The sequence below is a fragment of the Sturnus vulgaris genome, chromosome 19 (assembly GCF_052056855.1).
Source record: "Sturnus vulgaris isolate bStuVul1 chromosome 19, bStuVul1.hap1, whole genome shotgun sequence".
Classification (NCBI taxonomy): Eukaryota; Metazoa; Chordata; class Aves; order Passeriformes; family Sturnidae; genus Sturnus; species Sturnus vulgaris.
Window position 1 is genome coordinate 6,429 of NC_142261.1, and position 15,831 is coordinate 22,259.

Genomic DNA, 15,831 nt, shown 5'->3' on the forward strand with positions numbered 1-15,831 from the left:
TGCTTCGGCTTCTGTCCGTGTCGGCGGGGGAGGCCCCAGCCAGCGGTGCCCCTCTCCCTCGGCGACACGGGCGTGGAACTCGGCATCGGGCGCCTGCATCGCCGCGGACAGCAGGGGGGGCGCACGGGTACCCGATACTGCCATGGGGGCCCGGCGCTGCTCTCCTGCTCCGCCGCCAGGCGGCGCTGCGCTGCCGTCCTGCCGCGCCTCCGGGCACGCTCGGTTTCCTCGGGGACCCCGGGCCCCGCCTGTCCCGCCGCTGCGGAGGCGGGGGATGCTTTATGGGACTGCCCGAGCTGGCAGTGCCGGGGTCTGGGGCGTTGGGGCGCGCCTTGGGGGGCTGCGGGTGCGCTCGTTTCCTCTTCTGCATGGCCTTCTGTGTGAGCATCTCTCGTTGCGACTGCTCTTGGAGAGTCAAACCCCTCCTCCTAAGTGGTCTCAGGAGCCTGGCAGGGTGAGTTTTGTTTCACAGGGGAAAGGGCCACTGGTCGTGTCCAGAGACCTGTGCACCCAGCCAGGTTTCTGCCTGATAAAATTCCAAATGGATGAGGATTTCTCCCAGCCCCAAGCTGCCCCCACCTGTAACCCTGGCTGCCTTTGGGGTGCCCAAAGCCTCCTCTGTGCAGATCTCAGGAACCTGGGAGGGGTGAGCAATGTTGCACAGGGAAAAACCCCACAGATTTTATCTCCGGGCCTGGGGCCAGGAGCAGGCATTTGCGTGCTATAATTCCAGAAGGAGCACGGTGTCTCCCAGACCCAAGCCGCATCCAGCTGTGACCCAGCTGCTCTTGGAGTGCCAAAAGCCTCCTCGTAGCTGATCTCAGGAACCCTGGAAGGGGTGAGTTTGGTTTCACAGGGAAAAGGCCTCAGTTTGTGTCCAGAGATCAAATAAGGGACTCTGCTTTTCCTCTAGTTCTCCTTCCTGTTTTCACCTGGGCTACAAGGATGGGCATGGCCTGTATTTCTCATATCAAAGTGATGTTACTAAATTTGTCCAGAAGTTCTGATTGTTATTTTTATTAGTAGTAGTAATTTTTCTGATAGAAAACACTCTCATTTTGCCTTTCCCACGTTGTTTCCAGGTGCTGCCCAGGAGGGACATCTGTGGTCTCAGACAGTGATTCCCGAGGAGCAAGGAAAGCCTTTTCCTCACCTGCACAGTTCAGGTGATGGGGACAGAATTGGTGTGGCCTGACAAGGCAGGAAAAGCTGTCTGTGTTCTGGAGTGCCTTGAAAGCTTTCTCCGTCAGGTTTGGAAGGGGTTTCTCTTTGGGATTTCTTGTGATGCAGCACCACGGGTATCCCTTTGTGCCAAGTCCAGTGCTAAAGGATTGAAGAACTGACAAGTGGGGTCTGGGATGAAAATGCCTCTAATAAAATTAAGCAAAGAATACAATAAGAGAAATGAGCATCCTTTTAATAGTTAGGAATAAAAATGCTGGAAAAGGGCACTCTGAATTGGTGTCACTTGTCATGGATAAAACCCCAGAGTGAGGAATCAGAGCAGAAGTTGAGAGCTGGAATCCTTCTGCAGTCGACTTAATTTTCTTTTCCTCCTCTCTTTCAGGACAGGAAGAATCACGACTCTCCTGGCATCTTTGCCAAGAGCTGTGGTGTTTGATCAGCCAAAGCCCAGAGGCTTCAGCACCAGAGGTCTGAGCCTGGAGGGCTCCTGGTGCTGCCCGTGCTGTGGGCTATGTCAGAGGATGCAGGGTTCCTCTTTGCCTCCCTGCTGGGATTAACTGCCATGGGAATGTGGGATCTGGGTGAAACTCCAGCTCTCCTGGTGTTCAGGGGAGCAAGGTCTGAGGGACTCCTCTCTGGGGATGTGCGGTGAAGGACTGAATAGTGTGGAAGGAGAGTATTTATAAACTGTATCACTGTTTCTCCCAAAATTGGGGTGGAGCACTGATGGGGGCGGTTGGGTTTGGTCTGGGCCTGTTATTCTTTGTGCAATTTTTAAATTCTCTTGTATGATTTACTGTCCGGTATCTTTCTAACAAAAGCTGACATAAATTTAGATTAAGGATTAGAACTTGGGTCCATTCATTGCAAACATTTGACAAGGCTGGAGGACTGGGGTGGTGACTGCTCTCAGGAAAGGTTACTTATTAATACTGTGTCAGATTTCCCGCAGTGACTGTCAGGCCTGCATGGCTGTGAGTTCGTGCTCTTCTCACTGGGGAAATAAGTTCAGCAAAATTAGAAATGTTAGAAAAATCCAGCCAAAAATTCCACCTCTGTACCCCCTAAGTTTTCCCAGTTTTTCCCAGCTAGGAGCTGCACAGAAGTCAGGCAGGGGAAGTGACAACAGGGAACAGCTGAAAAATTCAAAGGCACAAAGAGGAAAGGGGAAAGGTTTCAGAAAACAATTCTATGGTCTAAGAATAATTTCTGATTCCCTACTGAGAAGAACACGAACTCACAGCCATTCAGGCCTGACAGTCCCCTGCAGTGAGAGCTCAGCACACATCCACAGAGGCAAGTCCAGCATCTTAAATGAAAAAATAAAAATAAAAACCAGGAGAAAAAGGTGATTTCTTTTGCTTCAGAGTTATTTCAAGTTCTTAAAGCCCAAGCAACATTTGCTCTTGATTTTGGTTGGGTGAATCATGAGCAGTGGGCACGGGTCATGCCATTCATTGAGCAGAAAACCCGGGGTCATTTAGAGGGGACACAAGAACTGTTTGTGTAGCGACCTCGGGCTGCAGAGGGGCAGGAGAAAGGCCAAGGGAGCTCCCTGGGGCCACCAGGGCCTGTGGGGAACAGAATGGACGCTTGGATGACCAGTGGAGGTGAGGAGTGGATCTGAGTTCATCTACAGGGAAATAAGGAGGGGATACTCTGGAGTGAAAAGCTGAGGTGATGAGTTCACCCACCTGGGCACGAGTTGTGTTTGCACAAAGTGGGACCAGAGGTGAAGGTCAATCCAAAGTCGATCCTGCTTGACCTCTGAATTCCAGGATAAGTTTTACAAGCTGCCAAATGAGGGAGTAAAAATACACAAAAATGAAACCGAGAGCATTCATGAGGTTCCTGGGAGTCCATTACACTGTTGTCATAGAATTCTTAATGAGTTTTGAGCTTTTAATGACAACAATTCAGTACTTTCTTTGGATTATTCACTGTGTAGGATTTGGGGTTTATCTGGATTTTAAAGGCGTCGTGGTGGCCCTGACACTGCTCAGGAGCTGGTAGGAAAAGCAGGGTCAGAGCTCCTGGCAGGCACAGGGTGTTTTTCCCAGAGTGGACTGTGGAGGAATTGTTTGGGCCTTGGATTGTCCCTCTGGGTGATGCCAGTTGCTGTGATTTGTGTAATTCCATACATTTAACTCCCAATACTTGCCAGCCCAGGAGCTGAGCTGACAGGGCAGCACACAGATTGTTCTCTGTGCTGTGCCCCGATTTGGGGTTGGCTGTCAGCTTTGCTAGCTCCCGTGAATTATGCCCATAGCCCCGAATTCCCTGCTCAATTCCCACTGCCATAACCTCACAGCGCCGTCATGGAGTGGGGATATACTGTGGCAGGAAGCTCAGCAGCATCGGCACAGGGACAGGTGTATATTCCAAAGAATTTGCTGTTTCAAACCCTCATCCCCCAGCCCCGCCGATGTCCCTGGGGGGCACTTGACAGAGTTACCTGGATTTCAGCTGATTTCACCCCCCCGAGCTCGGGCTCCAGGTGATCTTTTCAAGCAGGAGAAGGCAGGGGCCGGAGGCGCTCGTGGCCCGTGCCGAGGCAGTCCCTGGGGCCACGAGAGGACATCTCTCCCTGCAGAATTTCAGTTCTTTCCAGAGCCTCAGCAGTGACAGAGGACAAAGAGGAAGATGAGGAGGAGGAAGAAGGGGGAGAGGGTTTGAGAGGAGGGGAAGCCCAAATCCGTGCTGTGTGCGGAGCTCCGACAGCACGCTGCAGCCCGCAGCTCAGTGTGAGCACGGGGCAGAGGAGGCGATTTCTGGGCATTCAATCACCCTGAGGCGGGCCCGGCACCGCCCCTGCAGCACCGTCCCCAGCACAGCTCGGTACCGGCTCCGGGATCACCCGGCCCCGCCCCCGGTGCCGCCCGGGACCACTGGGGACCGCCCCTAAAGCACCGCCCCGGCCCCCGGCCCCGGGTCCCGTCCCCCGGGACCTCCGTGCCCCGCCTCGCCAAGCCCCGGGCTCCGCCCCGAGCCTGCCCGGGCTGCGCCGGGACCATCGCTGGCGGCCCCGCCCCTCTCCCCCCGGGCCGAAGCGGGCTGAAGGAGATGTCCGCACGATTGGAAACAGCCGCCGAAAATCGCACCCGTGGGATCTGGTGTCGGCGTCGTGCGCAGGCATCCCACTAGAGCGAGCGGGCTCCTTGCTGTGCCCCCCTCCTTTTGCAGCCAGAGTTAGAAGGTCGGGGAGCGACACCCGAGCCGCCATCTTGGGAGAGGCAGGCGCGCAGTACCGGCGCTCTGCCCACAGGTGGTGGCGCTTGGAGACAGGCAAGGGATGGAATCAAGGAGTGTCCCAATCCTTGAGGAAATCCCCCTGAATGAACGCCCCAAAAAACCCCGACCAGAACTGAGAAACCTCCTGCATCTGTATGAGTGCAAAGGGGTGTGCAAGGAGTGTGCAAATAGTGTGCATTAGCAATCGATCGGCAGGCATTGGAAAGCGATCGCCGATCTAATCGATCGGCAGGCGCGATCAATCGATCGCCGATCTAATCGATCGGCAGGCATTAGCAATCGATCGCCGAGCTAATCGATCGGCAGGCCGCGATCAATCGATCGCCGATCTAATCGATCGGTAGTCGTGATCAATCGATCGCCGATCTAATCGATCGGCAGGCATTAGCAATCGATCGCCGATCTAATCGATCGGCAGTCGCGATCAATCGATCGCCGATCTAATCGATCGGCAGGCATTAGCAATCGATCGCCGATCTAATCGATCGGCAGGCGCGATCAATCGATCGCCGATCTAATCGATCGGCAGGCATTAGCAATCGGATCGCCCGATCTAATCGATCGGCAGGCATTAGCAATCGAGTCGCCGATCTAATCGATCGGCAGGGCATTAGCAATCGATCGCCGATCTAATCGATCGGCAGGCATTAGCAATCGATCGCCGATCTAATCGATCGGCAGGCGCGATCAATCGATCGCCGATCTAATCGATCGGCAGGCATTAGCAATCGATCGCCCGATCTAATCGATCGGCAGGCATTACCAATCGATCGCCGATCTAATCGATCGGCAGGCATTAGCAATCGATCGCCGATATAATCGATCGGCAGGCATTAGCAATCGATCGCCGATATAATCGATCGGCACGCATTAGCTATCGATCGCCGATCTGATTTTTCCCGCCATTTTTCATGGATTTTTTCCCCCATTTCTTACTGATTTTTCCCCCAATTTTTCATGCATTTTTTCCCGCAATTTTCGTGGATTTTTTCCCATATTTTCCCCATTTCTCACTGATTTTTTCCCCCCATTTCTCAATGATTTGTTTCCCCAATTTATCAAAGATTTTTTTTCCCCATTTCTCACTGATTTTTTCCCCCATTTCTCACTGATTTTTTCCCCCCATTTTTCCATGGATATTTCCCGATTTTCCCCCCCATTGCTCACTGATTTTTGCCCCCATTTCTCTCTGAATTTTCCCCCCATTTTCCATGCATTTTTCCCCCCATTAATCACTGATTTTTTTTCCCCATTTATCACTGATATTTGCCCCCATTTCTCTCTGAATTTTTCCTTCCATTTTTCATGCATTTTTCCGCCCATTAATCACTGATTTTCTCCCCATTTATCACTGATTATTGCCCCCATTTTTCACTTATTTTTTCCCCACAGCATCGGCCACCACAGCACGAGCAACAACAGCTCGCTCTGTTCCCGCCATTGCCCATGGATTGTTTGCCTGTTTTCCATGGATTTTTTCCCCATTTCTCACTGATTTCCCGCCCCCCCATTTCTCACTGAATATTCCCCCATTTTTCATCGACTTTTCCCCCATTTACCACTGATTTTTCCCCCATTTCTCGCTGATTTTGTCCCAAATTTTCCCCCCATTTCTCATTGATTTTTTTCCCTGTTTCTCACTGATTTTTCTCCCCCATTTCTTAATGACTTTTCCCGCCATTCGTCACGGATTTTTTCCCCCATTTCTCAATTATTTTTTCCCCCACTTTTCCCCCGTTTCTCACTGATTTATTCCCCCATTTTTCATGGATTTTTTTTCCCCCCATTTCTCACTGATTTTTTTCCCCCATTTTTCAAAGATTCCCCCCCCGTTTTTCACTGATTTTTCTCCATTTCTCACTGATTTTCCCACCATTTTTCATGTGGTTTTTTTCCATTTCTCACTGATGTTTTACCCCATTCTTATTCCCATTCTCATAGCTCTATTTTATATTTATACATATTCTTATATTTGCATTATTTCTGTTATACACTAGATTTTTCATAGATATTTGCTACTTATATTTCATTATATTTTACATGTATACCAATCTATTTCTATTCTTTATATTTTATTTTTATATTAGCTATAAAAACCGTGCCTCTACCCAAATAAAAAGCATTTAAACATTCCTTTTAGACTATATTTAGGTATTTTTTATGGTTCTGTTTTTCATGCATTCTACACCCACCCCTCCCTCTCAATGTTCTGGCACCCAGCATGACCCCCCCCCCCCCATGCCCGACTCACCTGCTCCTCCAGCGCAGCCCGGCTCCCTTTCTCAGGGACCTTGGGGTGCCCCAAACCACGTCGGAGCCCCCAGTCTCCACACCCTCCCCCTCCGTAGGGAACGGGAATGGGATGGGGAGCACACAGGACAAGAAAGGAACACAAAAGACACACTGGACAGAGAGAAGAAAAGGGCTGGAAGCTGGATATGAGGATGAAAGTGGAGCAGCAACAAACCTCAGGACTCTTGACTAGAGAGTGTGGCTGCTGAACGTCTCAAAAAAAACCCCCAGCTCCAACACAACATGCTGTGCTCACGGCTCGGCCTGGGACTCGTCAGTGAACATCTCTCTCTTGCCAGGGCCATAAAGCCCCCGAGAAAACACGAGGTGAGGTTGATGTGCTCCGGCTTTGCTCCTGCTCAGCCCTAACCCCAGCCCCTGCTGCCAGTGAGCACCCTGATCTCTGAACCTCTTCTCAGCTTGTTTGTACGCTTCCAAATTCCTTCCTCTTTCTTCAAGCTTCATCTGTTTCCTGGCATTGGGAGAATGACAAGTGTTTAGCACAGCGCAATGAATACAACAGTCTCATTTTCAGAAGACACAACTGAACGAGAACCGACAGCAGCACTGCTTCGAGACAATCTGGGCACACGTTTCCCTTCCAGCAATCTGAGCGTTCTTTTGTGTCACGCCTGAAATTCTGAAAATGGTTTTTTGAGAAAAATTATCCATAACTAGAAAACAATCAAACCAAATAAATAGAACCCCTATGATATAATAACAGCCCATATACTACAACACTCCAATTCTAATATTAATAAGAAAACAGAAATTAGCTACACAGCATTACCTCAAACAAACACTACATACTGGCAAGAATCAAAGCCACCACAAAATAATTCAAAAACTACCCTATGCCTTATGCTACAGGCTAGAACGCCATCGGCAAACCTTATCAAGGTATCCTTTAAAAACAACGCCCCACCAAAAACAAAAACAACACAAAACGCCATTCAAGAACTCCCTTATCAACACCTGAATGAAAAAACATGGCATTAGATAAATAGACCATAGCCCTTATCATACACCATCTACAAACAAAATAAAGCTATACCATACATCCTCGAAAACCACCTTCAAAGCACGACATTAGAAAAAAAAACTTTCCAGAATTAAAAGCTGTATCTAACAAAAGCCGTCTGATAAAATTAACAACCAAGCCCCCACCATCAGAGCTGCCCCTACTAAACTCCCCATCGTACATATGAAAAATCAGTTTTAAAAACCTACTTCAATTCATTCTGCCTCAAATACAAAGCCATCCAGAAAGTTACCTTCACTCAAAAACAAAAGCGCACGTAGTAAATAACATTAAAAAATAAATCAGCACACTACACACCACAAGCATAAAATATTGAATTAAAACCAAAAATACCCCTATTCATTAAAGAGCCCAGCCGCAAGCTATATTTAACTATAACTTCGTGCAAACGTACACATATCATTAAAATATATTTCTTTCAGAATACAACTGATGATCTAAAATAGTAAAATGTCCGAGAACGATATTATAATAGGATATCCTCGATCATCCTCCCGCAAATTCTCTCCACTGTATTGTCCGACACACACCGGAAAAAAAATCCAGTTTTTACTTTTTTCAGCTAACTTCTCATTTATTAGCTGAGAGGAATGTTGAATTTGTCTTTACAAATGAGCTGTGGATCAGCCTGTAGATAAGGCTAGCACTGAGAGATAAAAGAAACAATGGGATGGATTCCACTGATTGATGAATGGAAAGAGATAGTTGCCTTTACAAACAAACTGCAGGGCTGCTGATAAATGAAATTGGATATCGAAAGATGAAAGAAGCAACGCGGGGAAGCTATGAATTCTATAAGAATTAAAAATTAAAAGGGAGGGTTATACATTAGAGGGGAATTTCAGGTATCAGGCGTTCCGGGAAGTCTGTGCCTCTCAAGTACCTCAGCCAATGGGAAAAGAGAGAGGGAAATGCGGCCGGGAAAATAGGATAAAAAGGAGGCTGCGTCCTCCAAAAATTTGAGAGATCCCAGGGGAATGTCCCATGGCCTCTCCCTTTATTCGAATAAAGCAAAAAGGACTCCTCCGTTTCCTTTTTGGACATAAACCGCTGGTGTTTGTGGATTAATTTTCCTGACATTTAGCAACATATTGTTAAAAAAAAAAAAAAAAAAAAGTGATCCAGAAGAGGGCAACATTGACAGCCATTCCAAGACAGGATGAACAAATGCTTTCACATTGACAGAGGATGCTGCGATGTTCTGAGAACAGAAGATAGAATAAAATATAGGAAGGTGATGTTACAAGACAGAAAAGGGTAAAATAAAAGGAGTACCTGAGACTGGGGGGCGGGGGGGGAAGAAAATGGGGAAATATTAATTGCTACACACTAGGTACAAATGCTTTTTACAAGTAATTTATGAGAAGCAAGCTAAAAGCGTCTTACTGCTGCTAGTGATATCATGCTCCAAGCTTTGCTAATAATTCCTATTTCTAGCAATAGTTAAATTGAACTCACTACATTCCAACTATTTTTCTGCTTGTTTAGATGGCAGATCCGTTTGGAACACACCTTAGTATAGCAAATTCTATGCCCAGGTAGGGACCTCTCAGTTCTTCCATAAAACATTTTCTTCTGCATTATGGCAAGCCTTTGTTTTAGCTTGACAGCTTTCTTGAAACTTAAATTTACGCATGTATCCAAAGACATTTGCAATTCCAGAAATTGGTAGGCACATCATATGGAAAGTAAATAACATTCTCGAGAGGGAGTTGCTTTGTTACTGAGGGGATGAAAAGCAAGGCTAGAGGTAGTAGAACTACCCAAGAAATTGGACTTAACGCAGCTTTTACAAGGCTCAAAGTAGCCATACCGAGATGTTTGAGCTAAAAGCCCCAGTTACCAGACTTACAGGCCTAATAGTTATCACCACACCACATTCCCTGGTTGCAGTATTTTTAACAGCAGTGCAGAACGCTACTGAAAATTATTTTTAGGTTGAATTGTTCTCTCCCCTCACTGCCTGTGTAGCTGTTAGAGGCTTCCAGGAGGCTGGGGAAGCAGACTGCTGGTTTCACTTCCAGACACGTCACTTCCATGGTCTGCTGGAGGGCACTTTGAAGCCCGTGGCCTTTTCTTGCTCTATTGTATCTGACAACTTTCCTCCCCCACGTCTGTTTTTTAGCGGGCAGCATTTTTGGAGGGCCAGTCAAAGACCTCAGGCTCCGAGAGAATTCGTCTGCTTTGCTCTGTTTATGTGTGCAACAGATGGGAGCAGCAACTAAGTCAAGTAGTAACTTCTGAGCTGCCCAGTTATCAGTAAACCAAAATATTCTTTTGTGACTCTCGCCAGACGAACATATCATCCTATCCGAGTCACACACTGCCCCTCTGGCATTTTCCAGTCAGACAAAGAATTCCTGGCCCCTTCCTTGCATGAACCTCAGCTCTCCACCTTGTTCCAGAAAGAGTTCTAGATCCAAGGCCCAGTGAGCCAGCTACCCTTTGCTGCCCTGAGCAGTATGGAAACAGCCAAGCCCCAGCCCTGCAGCCCTGCCTAACTCGCCTTTGCCTCCCAAACCTGAACCTTTTCCTTGGCTGTGGCATCCTCACTCATGCAATCCTGAAGACAAAAATCTGATTTGGCAGGTGAGGCCGTTTCTAACGCAAAAGCTTCACCAAGGTTTCTCTTCCAACTTCAGCCTTAAACAGTCCTGTCCTCCTCAGACAGCCCCCACCTCCAGCCTTTAGCTGTAAATACTTACTGTTTTATAGCTAATGCTTGCCACCCCTCAAAATTAAGTCTTTTGATATGCATTTACATCCCTCCCTAACCATGTCCTCATCACCCTTCCCAAACTCAGCCTCATCTCCAGGCCTAGAACCTCTCCCTAGGTGAGGGACTGTCCTCGGGTAGGAGTGCTGACAGACCTGTGCATGAGCCCAGCTGCATAGCCCGTGCTAATCCCAGCCCAGCTCTAGCCTTTAAACCCACTGGGGCTTTGGTACTGGAGGCCCAGTTACAGTAACCCCTGTGGCCGTTCCGCTTCCAGGCCATCTGTGAGTTGTGATCCCCCACCCTACACCACTTTGGTGAGAAATGCATTCCTTTCTTACAATAAAGTTTTCATTTTATGTCTAAATTCAAGCATTCCGAGAAAACGTGTAGCAATTCTATCAAGACAGACATGACAGGCACCAACATTAGTCTTTCATTACACACTTTTCATGCCTTCTCTCCACAGATTTCTTTGAGGCAACTCTGACTCCTTTTCTCACAGGCAGCTCCACACAGCACCGACTCCTCCTCTCCTCTGTACGACTGGCTAAACCCCGGCCTGTCCCTTCCCCAGCCACCTGAGCCTGTCTGTCCCACACACAGCATCCTCTCACCTTGTCCATCCCTTGCACGGCCACGTGTCCCTTCCTCCTCGCAGCACAGCCAGCAGGCTCCAGCCCACACTGCAGCAGGCTCTGCACCTCCAGCTGGAGCTGTGCTTAGTGAAACTGGCAGCCAGCTGACCCACGCTTTTATAACAACCAGCCTCACTGGGCAGGCAAGGCTGTTTCCACTCCTTGCTAATCAGTACAGCTGTAACTCGTTGGCAACTAGTGCCTTCTGCACTATCCTTACAAACTATTCTCCTACAGAAATGGACCGGAATTCTGCGGGGATTTTCCGGGGATTCCGGGGGGATTTTCTCGCGAATTCCGGGGGGATTTTCTGGGGATTCCGGGAGGATTTTGTCGGGAATTCCGGGGGGAATTTCTGGGGGATTCCGGGGGGATTTTATCGGGGATTCCTGGGGGATATTCCCGGGGATTCCGGGGGGATTTTATCGGGGATTCTGGGCATATTTTCTCGCGGATTCCGGGGGGATTTTCTCAGGGATTCCGGGGAGATTTTATCGGGGATTCCGGGGGGATTTTCTCAGGGATTCCGGGGAGATTTTATCGGGGATTCCGGGGGGATTTTTCCCGGGAAATGCGGGGGGCTTTTTCCCCGCGATTCCAGGGGGATTTTCCAGGGGATTCCAGGGGGATTTTATCGGGGATACCTGGGGGATTTTCCAGGGGATTCCTGGGGGATTTTCCCGGGGATTCCGGGGGGATTTTCACGGGGATTCCGGGGGGATTTTCACTGGGATTCCGGGGCGATTTTCTCAGGGAATTCCGGGGGATTTTCTCGGGAATTCCGGGAGGATTTTCCCGAGTATTCCGGGGGGATTTTCCCGAGTATTCCGGGGGGATTTTTTCGGGGAGTCCGGGGGGATTTTCCCGGGGATTCCGAGGGGATATTCCCGGGGAATTCCGGGGGGATTTTCTCCGGGATTCCGGGGGGATTTTCCAGGGGTTTCAGCGAGGAATTTCCCGGGGAATTCCCGGTGGATTTTCCAGGGGATTCCGGGTGGATTTTCTCGGGGATTCCGGGGGGATTTTCCCGAGTATTCCGGGGGGAATTTTTCGGGGAGTCCGGAGGGATTTTCCCGGGGTATCCGGGGTGATTTTACGAGGAATTCCGGGGGGATTTTCCCGAGTGTTCCGGGGGGATTTCCTCGGGGATTACGGGATGATTTTCTCGGGCAATTCCGGGGGATGTTCTCGGGTATTCCGGGGCCATTATCTCGGTGATTCCGGGGAGATTTTCTCGGGGATTCCGAGATTATTTTCCCGGGGAATTCATGGGGATTTTCCCGGGGATTCCGGGGGGATATTCGCGGAGATTCCGGGGGGATTTTCATGGGGATTCCGGGGTATTTTCTCCTGGATTCCGGGGAATTTTCCGTGGATTCCTGGGGGATTTTGCCGAGTATTTCGGGAGAATTTTCTCGGGGATTCCGGGGTGATTTTCCCGGGAAATTCCGGGGGATTTTCTCGGGGATTCCGGGGGATTTTCCCGAGTATTCCGGGGGATTTTTTCGGGGAGTCCGGAGGGATTTTCCCGGGGATTCCGGGGGGATTTTACGAGGAATTCCGGGGGGGTTTTCTCGGCGATACCGGGGGGATATTCTCGGGGATTCCGGGATGATTTTCCCGGGGAATTCCAGGGGATTATTCCGGCGATTCCGGGGGGATTTTCTCGGGGATTCCGGGGGGATTTTCCCGGGGAATTCCGGGGGGATTTTCTCGGGGAGTCCGGGGAGATTTGCCCGGGGATTCCGAGGGATTTTCAGGGGAATCCGGGGGGATTTTCTCGGGGATTCAGGGGGGTTTTTCTCGGGGATTCAGGGGGGATTTTCCAGGGGATTCCGGGGGGATTTTCTCGCGTATTCCCGGGGCATTTTCCTGGAGATTCCAGGGGGATTTTATCGGGGATTCCGGGGGGATTATCCAGGGGATTCCGGGGGGTTTTTCCAGGGGATTCCGGGCATATTTTCCCGAGTATTACGGGCGAATTTTCTCGGGGATTCCGGGGAGATTTTCTTGGGGATTCCGGGGGGGCTTTCACAGGGATTTCTGGGGGATTTTCGCGTGGATTCCGGGGGGATTTTCTCGCGGATTCCGGGGGCTATTTTCCCGGGGATTCCGGGGGAAATTTCTCGGGGAGTCCGGGGGGATTTTCTAGGGGAATTCCGGGGGATTTTCTCGGGGATTCTGGGGGGATTTTCCCGGCGATTCCGGGTTGATTTTCCCGGGGACTCCGGGGGATTTTCTCGGGGATTTCTGGAGGATTTTCCCGGGGATTCCGGGCGGATTTTCTCGTGGATTCCGGGAGGATTTTCTCTTGGATTCCGGGAGGATTTTCCCGGGGAATTCCGAGGGATTTTCAGGGGAATCCGGGGGGATTTTCTCGGGGATTCCGGGGGGATTTTCTCGGGGATTCAGGGGGGATTTTCCACGGGATTCCGGGGGGATTTTCTCGGGGATTCCGGGGAGATTTTCTCACGTATTCCCGGGGCATTTTCCTGGAGATTCCAGGGGGATTTTATCGGGGATTCCGGGGGGATTATCCAGGGGATTCCGGGGGGATATTGCAGAGTATTCCGGGGGGATTTTCTGGGGGATTCCGGGGGGATTTTCCCGGCGAATTCCGGGGGGATTTTCTCGGGGATTCCTAGGGGATTTTCCAGGGGATTCCGGGGTGATTATCCCGGGGATTTTCCTGGGGGATTTTCCCGGGGATTCCGGGGGATTTTCTCGGGGATTCCGGGTTGATTTTCCCGGGGAATTCCGAGGGATTTTCTCGGGGATTCCGGGGGAATCTTCCAGGGGATTCGGGGCGGATTTTCTCGGGGATTCCGGGGAGATTATCCCGGGGATTCCGGGGAGATTTTCTGGGGGATTCCTGGGGGATTTTCTCGGGGATAGCGGACGGATTATCACGGGGATTCCGGGATGAGTTTCTCGGGGAATTCAGGGGGATTTTCCAGGGGATTCCGGGGGGATTTTCCCGGGGAATTCCGGGGGATTTTCTCGGGGATTCCGGGGGGTTTTTCCCGGGGATTCCCGGGGATTTTCTCTCGGATTTTTTCCCCAATTTTTCAAGCATTTTTCCCGCAGTTTTCCTGGATTTTTCCCAAATTTTCCCCATTTCTCACTGATTATTTTCCCCATTTCTCAATGATTTTTGCCCCAATTTATCAAAGATTTTTTTTCCCCATTTCTCACTGATGTTTTTCCCCATTTTCCCCCCATTTCTCACTGATTTTTATCCCCCATTTTTCAATAATTTTTCCCCATTTCTCTCTGATTTTTGCCCCATTTCACCATGATGTTTTCCCCATTTCTCACTGATTTTTCCGTTGATTTTTCATGGATTTTTCCACCCATTTTTCGTGGATTTTTTCCCCATTTTTCCCCATTTCTCACTGATTTTTTCCCCCATTTATCACTCCTTTTTCCCCATTTTTCCCCATTTCTCACTGATTTTTTCCGCCATTTTTCATGGATGTTTCCCCCAATTTTCATGGATATTTCCTGATTTTCCCCCCCATTTCTCACTGATATTTGCCCCCATTTCTCTCTGAATTATTCCCCCCATTTTTCATGCATTTTCCCGCCCATTAATCACTGATTTTTTCCCCATTTCTCACCGACTTTTCCCCCCATTTCTCACTGATTTTTATCCCCCACTTCTGACTGATTTTTCCCAATTTTTCGTTGATCTTTTTCCCCATTCCTCACCGATTTTTCCCCCATTTCTCTCTGATTTTTCCATCATTTTTCATGGTTTTTCCCCCCCATTTCTCACTGATTTTACCCCCTTTCTCACTGATTTTATTAATGTTTGTATTTCTATTTCTATTTATATTTATATTTATTATTATTGTTTTGCATGTTTATGTTTATGTTTATGTTTATGTTTATGTTTATGTTTATGTTTATGTTTATGTTTATGTTTATATCTATGCAGGTTAACGTTTGTGCATGTTTATGTCTATGTTTATATTTATGCATATTTATTTTTATGCCGGCGAACGCGGGCAGGCGTTTTATGTAAACGCCTATCCGCCGGGGTCCTAGAGAGGCCGCCATCTTGAGCGTGTCGGGACTCTCAAAATGGCGGCTCGGGCGGCACCCCGGCTGACCTGCCAAAAATGGCGGCAGAAAGGGCGGGAAAAAATCAGGACCCCGGTGTGTAGGCATAAGATGCCTGATTAAATCGCCGACGCCGATCCGCTCGCCGACAATTTTCCCGGATGTTTCAGAGCGTGCCGACAACGGCCGCGCGGTCCCCGGTGCCGCGGGCGTGAGGGCGCCGGCGGGCGCGGGCAGGCGTTTTATGTAAACGCCTATCCGCCGGGGTCCTAGAGAGGCCGCCATCTTGAGTGTGTCCGCACTCTCAAAATGGCGGCTCGGGCGGCACCCCGGCTGACCTGCCAAAAATGGCGGCAGAAAGGGCGGGAAAAAATCAGGACCCCGGTGTGTAGGCATAAGATGCCTGATTACATCGCCGACGCCGATCCGCTCGCCGACAATTTTCCCGGACGTGTCAGAGCGTGCCGACAACGGCCGCGCGGTCCCCGGTGCCGCGGGCGTGAGGGCGCCGGCGGGCGCGGACAGGCGTTTTATGTAAACGCCTATCCGCCGGGGTCCTAGAGAGGCCGCCATCTTGAGTGTGTCCGCACTCTCAAAATGGCGGCTCGGGAGGCACCCCGGCTGACCTGCCAAAAATGGCG

The 15,831-nt window shown here is 49.8% G+C and overlaps 2 long non-coding RNA genes across 2 annotated transcripts; one reads left to right on the plus strand and one right to left on the minus strand.

The window, feature by feature from the left end:
* The first annotated feature begins 319 nt into the window (after nt 1-319).
* LOC148221603 (uncharacterized) lies at nt 320-2,537 on the plus strand. Its single transcript, XR_015807721.1, has 2 exons — nt 320-1,250; nt 1,568-2,537. It is a non-coding gene; the product is annotated as an uncharacterized LOC148221603 (long non-coding RNA).
* Nucleotides 1,114-4,034, minus strand: LOC148221604 (uncharacterized). Its single transcript, XR_015807720.1, has 3 exons — nt 3,641-4,034; nt 2,880-2,978; nt 1,114-1,370 (listed from the first exon to the last, which is right to left on the minus strand). It is a non-coding gene; the product is annotated as an uncharacterized LOC148221604 (long non-coding RNA).
* Nucleotides 4,035-15,831: the final 11,797 nt, after the last annotated feature.